Source organism: Oratosquilla oratoria, chromosome 9, assembly GCF_046742065.1.
Source record: "Oratosquilla oratoria isolate Oo_2021 chromosome 9, ASM4674206v1, whole genome shotgun sequence".
Lineage (NCBI taxonomy): Eukaryota > Metazoa > Arthropoda > Malacostraca > Stomatopoda > Squillidae > Oratosquilla > Oratosquilla oratoria.
Window position 1 is genome coordinate 35,034,328 of NC_134785.1, and position 10,000 is coordinate 35,044,327.

The 10,000-nt window shown below is 37.7% G+C and overlaps 2 non-coding genes across 2 annotated transcripts; both read left to right on the forward strand.

Annotated features, from left to right (window-relative positions):
- Window positions 1-2,407: 2,407 nt before the first annotated feature.
- TRNAM-CAU (transfer RNA methionine (anticodon CAU)) lies at window positions 2,408-2,480 on the forward strand. Its single transcript has one exon. It is a non-coding gene; the product is annotated as a tRNA-Met (tRNA).
- Window positions 2,481-9,862: 7,382 nt separating this feature from the next.
- On the forward strand, window positions 9,863-9,935 carry TRNAM-CAU (transfer RNA methionine (anticodon CAU)). Its single transcript has one exon. It is a non-coding gene; the product is annotated as a tRNA-Met (tRNA).
- The last annotated feature ends 65 nt before the right edge of the window (window positions 9,936-10,000 follow it).

Genomic DNA, 10,000 nt, shown 5'->3' on the forward strand with positions numbered 1-10,000 from the left:
TGAGAAAAGGTCATAGAAGATGGCTGAGGTGGAGCTTTGTGACATTGTCCTACAACTTGGTTGATGACAAAATTATCGAGTTTGAAAAGACTAATGCTGAAATTGAGATTCTCATTGAAAGTCTTTTTTAATGAGACACAATTCAATTATATTCCTTACCAAATAAGAACAACATGAAACAATTTCTTGGAAAGTGTCCCAATCAATACAATGCTTGTATTTTCTAATGTGAGCAAAAACTCACTTGATGATTGGCCAGTACAGACACTATTGGTGGCTCAGCCTGATTTTTAATTTCTTGCCAGTTTGACCAGTGTAATAAGAATTGGAATTCTTGCAAGTATTACTGTAGACCTAACCCGCCGAATTATCAGGCGAATTTTTGATGAGAAGTTCTTTGATTGTATTGTTTTTAAATACAACATTAACATTAAAACACACACACCCACACCCACACACACACACACACACACCCACACCCACACACCCACACACACACACACACACACACACACACACACACACACACACACACACACACACACACACACACACACCACACACACACACACACACACACACACACACACACACACACACACACACACACACACACACACACACACACACAAACACCACACACACACACACACACACACACACACACACACACACACACACACACACACACACACACACACACACACACACACACACACACACACACACACACACACACACTCTCTCTCTCTCTCTCTCTCTCCCTCCAGAGAATAGAAATAGAAATCAAGAGGTCATGTCGTGAAGGACCTCCAGCCATTTGTTTTTAACAATCTTCGATTTCCTTCAACTTATTACTGTACATGGATTGATGTATTACCAAATTTTACCAGTCTATGAACGCTACTAAAAAAATATGGTATTTACATTGTCATAAAATATCGGCATGCACTATTTGGATTCAAGTATCTTAGACTTGTAGTTTTAATTGAAGAGTTAACTCGCTTCCAAAGCAGAGTGGAGCAGTGGATGAGTGTTGGGCCCATAACCCAAGGGTCCGTGGAATGAGAGCACGCTCTGCTAATCAATTTTATATTTTTGTTCTGGGAGCTCTTTATTCTTCCAAATTTTTTATTTTGCTATCGGTGCCTTTATGATAGAAGTAACCTGGATATAGAGTACATTCACGCACACTTTCTACTAATATATGATCTCTAAATCATTACCTTTACTACTAATGTACGGCAAAAACTTTACTGGAGCAAGTTACGAGCCCTGTGATACCCCACCAGTCCCGTCTTTGTTGTGAAGGTGTTCTGTCATTCTACAGATAGGCATCGATTATCGTACATACATTTCGCTCCTGAGATAATGGCAATACTTTTAAAACTTGCACTATTGATACTACTACTGATACTATTGACACTATTGCTATTACTTCTACTACTACTACTACTTCCTCTACAAAATGATGCACACACAAGCCTTTCTGGAGGTCACAGGACAATTAAGGGCATATATCGACAGGTGACTACAGGGTCCAGGTAATAGTACTTCATTCGCCAGTCGATTTCATTGTGCTGTTGAGGGGCACTGCCACCTAGTCTGAACATGGTCTTCGAGGCTGCTTAATAGATGTGAACGCCTGTTTGTCTTCATATAACGTCACCCGCCATATCCATATTCAAGTAGCAATGCAAGGAATAGAGAAATCCTCTGTAGGACTCCCTTGAGTGGTTATACCTAACTCGAAACCTTTTATCTTTGTCGTCTGAAATAACGACGCCATTTCTCAGCTTAATGTTGGGCATTGCTTTAGTACATGAGCAACAGTTATTACCCTCTCATTGTAAATTTGCACCCAAGGTGGCCTCGAACCCTCAATCTTTTGGTCAAGAATCGAATGCGCTAACCAATTGCGCCACGGAGGCGACGACGGTTGGAAGGGACTTTAGTCGGAGAAGTATCCCGAGGTCAAGAAGGACTTCACGACACGCGTGTCGTCTCTGGTCTCACAAATTACCTTATTAAGTCGGAAAACACACATGGACACACTCACATACAAGCACACCCATACAAATACACAAATACACAAACACATGCACACAAACACATACACAAATACACACACATACAAAAAGGCTCGATAGGTGTTGTCGCGCAGGACCTGGAAGGAACTTCATGTGACAGAAGACGCCAGCCATTTACTTATATGGATCTTTACCTTATTATCTTACCTTATTATATTATTTACGTTGACTTATTAGTAATGTTTCTCAATATTATTCGTGCTACTGATGTTAGAGTATTAATAATTGCGTCATTATCATACATTGGCGAGCACTAAATGGCATCAGGTCCCTCGGACTTGTAGTTTAAATAGAACAATTAACTCTTTTACTTTCGAAGCAGAGTGGCGCAGTTGGAAGCGCGTTGGGCCCATAACCCAAAGGTCCGTGGATCGAAACCACGCTCTGCTAATCACATTTTCATTTTTTAATTGGTATTCACAGCAGGGTGGCGCAGTGGTATCGTGTTGGCCTCATAACCCAAAGGTCCGTGGATCGAAACTACGCTCTATTAATCACATTTTCAATAGGCTCGTATATATTCCTTTGCTATTGTAGATAGTAAAACTGATATTAATGCTGGCATTTTGTTTCTATTTTGAAGTTTTGTCTCGAATATCTCACAAAACGACCTTGGAATGGAGAATTATTAACGTTTTGTGAATCTTCTCAATAATCCAGTATTAAACACGCAAAGTATCCCATAGGATAGATATAGTGTGGTTGTTTTTTCTCAGTGTCATCATTAATATAGATTTATAGATTTAGTAATCTTTGTAAGATGAACATCCTGTATATGTTAAGTATGAAGACTTTTAATGGCAAACGAGTTGTTTGTGAAAGATTCGTCTTTCTTGATCCGGAAATAATTAACATCTTATATTTTGGTCACTGAAAGCATTTTGTTTGATCCGGAGTGCATGAAAAATTAATTTACTATAGATAAGTCTCTACCTGATTGAGGATAACTTGAAGCTCTTACCATGAGTCAATAGACAAAGAAGCTGGTTTAGATAACTTGCGAGTACCTATTTTCACGTCAGGTTAAGTAGAAGATCTGACTATAAGACGTGTTCTTTCTTGAGTCTAGCTGGAAAGTCGTCGATCAAAGGTAGACCAAGAATATTTTTAAAGTGTACATGAGAATTTATTAATGCACATCAGGAAAGAATAGAAAAAAATATGTATGGATTGGAAGTATGCATAAATGATAATATTGATATAATGCATACTAATGATATAATGAGTGAATACTAATGACGCGTCACATATTTTTATGAAATACAGAAGCTCGTGACGTCATGTCGTCGATACTTACACCCAGTCACTTTCAAGTTATGTAAATCTACGCATCACTAAGATATTAATCAATTTTAATTTTCATTGAACAATATCTCATTTTCTATATAATGTGTATTTCTTTTAATGTAAGGCAAGCTAAATACGAACTTCTCTTTAAAAAGCTTGATTTAGATAACTCAATTCGATCATAGTTATATTTTCCGAAAGTGTACCATGAAAGAGAATAGATTAATTCTGAAAAACTGTTCTACCTGAACTATGATTTCAAGATTGAGCTCTTTTTGTTTTATTGTTTCTGTTGCAATTCTTGCAAGGAATACTGTAGACACAACCCGCCGAATTATCAGGCGAATTTTCTATGAGAAGTTCTTTGATTGTATTGTTTTGAAATACAACATTAACATTAGAACACACACACACACACACACACACACACGCACACACACACACACACACACACACACACACACACACACACACCACACACACACACACACACACACACACACACACACACACACACACACACACACACACACACACACACACACACACACACACACACACACACACACACACACACACACACACACACACACACACACACACACACACTTCAACGAACGGACGGCTTAGAAGACGTTCTGAAGAAAATTGAAGTTTTGTGGATCCCAACGCAAAGAGAAGTGCCTATTGTATTTACAGGGTGGGGGGAATTGCTCGTGGGGTAGTAGAAAAGTAGGGAAAGAGGAGAAGGGGAGGGATTACTGAGGGAAATGGAAGGAAATGAGGAAGGAGTAGACTTGGCCCAGGCAGACAGGCGAAAGGTAAACAAACGACCCCCCGATCAGCTGAGCGACGATGAAATGTCTAATAAAAATGTAAAGATTAGAAGTATAGATAAGAGCAATACAGTAGAAAGTGATGAGAATATTTTCCAGGGATTTAAAGAGGGTGGGGGGGACACAAACCCCCCCCCCCCCGACTGACAAGACTAGAAGAGAAGGTCGATAAGATGATCGAGGACTTGGAGCGTAGGTTCGGTCATGTTAACAACATTCTACAAAGGGTTGAAAAATTGGAAGAACTAGAGAAGGCGAACAAAAACTTAACTGATGAAATAGAAAACCTGAAAAGACAGTTAAAAGAAGTAAAGGTGGAGAATGAGGAATTGAAGTGGAATAGTAAAGAAAACAGAGAGGGATGGAAGTCGATAAAAGAAAACAGTAAAGTTGCATTTACTGATATAATTAAACAGCAAATGAGAGAACAAACTGAAGACTCAGTTATTAAAGTGATGAGACAGAAGAAGAATATAGTAAGAGACTTAGCTGACAAAAAGAAATGTATAATTATATTAGGAATGGAAGAGAAACATAACCCAGATAGAACCTCAAGAACCAATGAGGAAAATGAAAAAGTAAGCAGTTTACTAAAATTAGTTCAGGAAGATGAACCAGAAATTATGAAGGAAACTGAGGAAAAATTCAGGCTCGGAAAGTATAGTACAGATAAGACCAGACCAATTAAGATTAAATTCAGGTCACAAACGACGGCAGAGAATATCTTATCCAAAACAGGGAAACTAGCAACAAGTGAACAATATAAAAAGGTATGGATAAAAAGGGAAATGAATAAAGAGGAAAGAGAGGAAGAAAAGCAGAAAAGACTTGAAGCTAAGAAAAAAACGAGAGCAGAACGGAGTCAGAGAAAGAGAGATTCTATTGGAGAGTAGTGAATATGAAACTAAGGCAGTTCGACATACAAGAGAAAAACAAAAGGGAAACAGAGAACACAATGGAAGTGACAGAAAACTAAGAGTGTCTTACACAAATATAGATGGATTAATAACAGGATTGAATGAGCTGAATGATTATTTGAAAGAAAAAGAACCGGACATAATGGGAATTGTAGAAACAAAATTAAAAGGCCCACTACCACCCAACAGTGTAGGACATGATGCATATAATTATTGGATTAAAAGCAGAGAGAAAAAGCAAGGGGGTGGAGTTATGTTCCTGACTAAGAAGGATATAAACGTGAAGGGTGTCATATATGGAAAGAATACAGTAGAGATGATTATGATAGAAGTGGAAGACAGAGATAAGAAGAGCAGAAAATTTGTGATAAATTATGTGCCACCGAAAACAGCCTCATGGGAGGAGAGTGAACATAAAAGTATGTTAGAGGACACAAAGATAACATTAAATAAAATAATGGAAGATGGAGGAAGAATAGTTATAATGGGCAACTTTAATTGCAAAGAAATCTGCTGGGAAGAAATGACAGTAAAGGGTGGAGACGGCTCATGGGGAAACGCTCTACTTGAGATGATTACTGACCATACAATGACACAATGGATACAGGAGAACACCAGGTATAGAAATGAAGAAGAACCATCGAGACTAGACTTAATAATTACATCTGAACCTAGAATAGTGGACAAGATTGAATATAAAACACCAATAAGTAAAAGTGACCACATATTGATTGAACTGGAACTTAATGAAGAAAAATATATTAAAAGAAAGAGCAATATAGAAAAGGAAGAATGATGTATGAAAAAACAAACTTTGATAAAATAAGAGAATTCTTTCAACAAGAAAACTGGGAAGAAATATACAAAGAAGAAACAACAGTGGAAGAGAAATGGAATATTTTGAAAAAAAATTACACAAAAGGAGTGGAAAAGTATGTCCCAAGACAAAAACAAGAAAAAGAATATGTAAAATGCTGGTACAACAAAAGCTGTAGGGAGTTAAAAGACAAAAGAGACAAAGCCTGGACCAGATGGAAAAAAGACAGAAGACCTGAAAAATGGAAAATATATACCGGTTATAGAAATGAATATGTACAAACGTGCAGAGAGGAAAAGAGAAAATATGAAAAAGATGTCATAGAAAAGTGTAAAGATCAACCAAAACTATTCTACAGATTTGTAAACAATAAACTGAAAAACAAACAAGACATGGAGAAATTAAGACAAGAGGGAGTTGAATACACTGAGGAAATGGAAATGGCGGAAATTATGAACAAACATTTTAAATCAGTGTTTACAAGGGAGAACATACAACCTGAAGAGATTGAGTGGAAAGAGAAAGTCCCCCCTATGGAAGAAATAGAAGTAACAAAGAATGAAATATTGAAACACTTGAGTAATCTTGATGTCAGAAAATCGCATGGACCAGATGATATAGCAAACTGGATTCTGAAAGAATGCAGGAATGAACTGGCAGACAAAATACATAGCATACTAAACAGTTCCTTGAAAGAAGGAAAAGTTCCAGAAGATTGGAAAAAAGCAAATATAGTACCTATATATAAAGGAGGAAATAAAGAAGAACCTACAAACTATAGACCAGTCTCTCTAACAAGTACAATAGCAAAAATTTGTGAAAGAATGATCAAAAGTAGATGGGTAAAATATTAAAAAAAAAACAGTGTTAAATCCAAGGCAATTTGGATTCAGACAAGGACGATCATGCGTCACAAATTTAATATGTTTTTATTCAAGGCTAATAGATATAATACAAGAAAGAGATGGATGGGCGGACTGTGCATTTCTAGACCTAAAGAAAGCTTTTGACAAAGTACCACATAAGAAGTTGCTTAAGAAATTAGAAACTGAAGGAGGAATACAGGGAAAACTACTAAATTGGATGGAAGACTTTTTGCAAGAAAGAAAAATGAGAGTAGTGATAAGAAACCAGCACTCAAAATGGGATGAAGTAATAAGAGGTGTTCCGCAGGGAACAGTTCTGGCCCCAATAATGTTTGCTATATATATTAATGATATGGATGAAGGAATTGAAAGCTATATGAGCTTCTTTGCAGATGATACAAAACTACTGAAAAGAGTGAAAACTGAAGAAGATTGTGAATCACTACAGAGAGATCTAAATATAGTACAGGAATGGAGTAGGAAGTGGGAGATGGAGTTCAATACAAAAAAGTGTAGTATAATGGAATTTGGAAAAAGCAAAAACAGAATAACAGGAGCATATAAATTGGGAGAAGAAGGAATAAAAAAAGTATAAAATGAGAAGGACCTGGGAGTCATTGTTATGAATAATATGTCACCTGAGAAACATATAAATAAGATTTTTGGAGAAACTTATAATTTAATAAGAACAATCAAAGTTGCATTTACATACCTGGATGAAGAAATGGTGAAGAAAATCCTAATCACCCTGATAAGACCAAGATTGGAATATGCAGCAACGATATGGTCACCAAGTACAAAAAAATGTATAAAAAAAACTTGAAAGAATACAAAGAGCAATTACAAAACTGGCACCAACACTCTCAAAACTATCATATGAAGAGAGACTAGAAAAACTTGAACTACAGACACTAGAGCAAAGAAGAGAGAGAGGAGATTTGATAGCTATTTACAGAATCATGAAAGGCATAGAAATTACTGATAGAGAGAATCTGATAAAATGGGATGACAGAAATACAAGAGGACACGGAAAGAAAATAAAAAAAGACAGCTATAGAAGAGACTTGAAAAAGAACAGCTTTCCTCACAGAGTAATAAACAGTTGGAACAAGTTAGATGAGAAAGTGATGTGTGCAAAAACAATACATGAATTTAAAAAAAGTTTAGATAAAATGAGATATGAAGACGGGACCCACGAGCATAGCTCTCCTTCCCGTAATATACAACTAGGTAAATACAACTAGGTAAATACACACACACACACACACACACACACACACACACACACACACACACACACACACACACACACACACACACACACACACACACACACACACACACACACACACACACACACACACACACACACACACACACACACACACACACACACACACACACACTCTCTCTCTCTCTCTCTCTCTCTCTCTCTCCAACAGAAATAGAAATCGAGAGGTCATGTCGCGTAGGACCTCCAGCCATTTGTTTTTAACAATCTTCGATTTCCTTCAACTTATTACTGTACATGGATTGATCTATTACCAAATTTCACCAGTCTATGAACGCTACTAAAAAAATATGGTATTTGCATTGTCATCAAATATCGTCATGCACTATTTGTATTCAAGTGTCTTCGACTTGTAGTTTTAATTGAAGAGTTAACTCGCTTTCAGAGCAGAGTGGAGCAGTGGATGAGTGTTGGGCCCATAACCCAAGGGTCCGTGGAATGAGAGCACGCTTTGCTAATCACTTTTATATTTTTGTTCTGGGAGCTCTTTATTTTCCAATTTTTTTTATTTTGCTATCGGTGCCTTTATGATAGAAGTAACCTGGATATAGAGTACATTCACGCACACTTTCTGCTAATATATGATCTCTAAATCATTACCTTTACTACTAATGTACGGCAAAAACTTTACTGGAGCAAATGACGAGCCCTGTGATACCCCGCCAGTCCCGTCTTTGTTGTGAAAGTGTTCTGTCATTCTATAGATAGGCATTTCGCTCCTGAGATAATGGCAATACTTTTAAAACTTGCACTATTGATACTACTACTGATACTATTGACACTATTGCTATTACTTCTTCTACTACTACTTCTACAAAATGATGTACACACAAGCCTTTCTGGAGGTCACAGGACAATTAAGGGTATATATCGACAGGTGACTACAGGGTCCAGGTAATAGTACTTCATTCGCCAGTCGATTTCATTGTGCTGTTGAGGGGCACTGCCACCTAGTCTGAACATGGTCTTCGAGGCTGCTTAATAGATGTGAACGCCTGTTTGTCTTCATATAACGTCACCCGCCATGTCCATATTCAAGTAGCAATTTAAGGAATAGAGAAATACTCTGTAGGATCTCCCTTGAATGGTTATACCTAACTCGAAACCTTTTATCTTTGTCATCTGAAATAACGACGCCATTTCTCAGCTTAATGTTGGGCATTGCTTTAGTACATGAGCAACATTTATTACCCTCTCATTGTAAATTCGCACCCAAGGTGGCCTCGAACCCTCAATCTTTCGGTCAAGAATCGAATGCGCTAACCAATTGCGCCACGGAGTCGACAACGGTTTCAAGGGACTTTAGTCGGAGAAGTATCCCGAGGTCAAGAAGGACTTCACGACACGCGTGTCGTCTCTGGTCTCACAAATTACTTTAGTAAGTCGGAAAACACACATGTACACACTCACATACAAGCACACCCATACAAATACACAAATACACAAACACATGCACACAAACACATACACAAATACACACACATACAAAAAGGCTCGATAGGTGTTGTCGCGCAGGACCTGGAAGGAACTTCATGTGACAGAAGACGCCAGCCATTTACTTATATGGATCTTTACCTTATTATCTCACCTTATTATATTATTTACGTTGACTTATTAGTAATGTTTCTCAATATTATTCGTGCTACTGATGTTAGAGTATTAATAATTGCGTCATTATCATACATTGGCGAGCACTAAATGGCATCAGGTCCCTCGGACTTGTAGTTTAAATAGAACAATTAACTCTTTTACTTTCGAAGCAGAGTGGCGCAGTTGGAAGCGCGTTGGGCCCATAACCCAAAGGTCCGTGGATCGAAACCACGCTCTGCTAATCACATTTTCATTTTTCAATTGGTATTCACAACAGGGTGGCGCAGTGGTAGCGTGTGGCCTCAT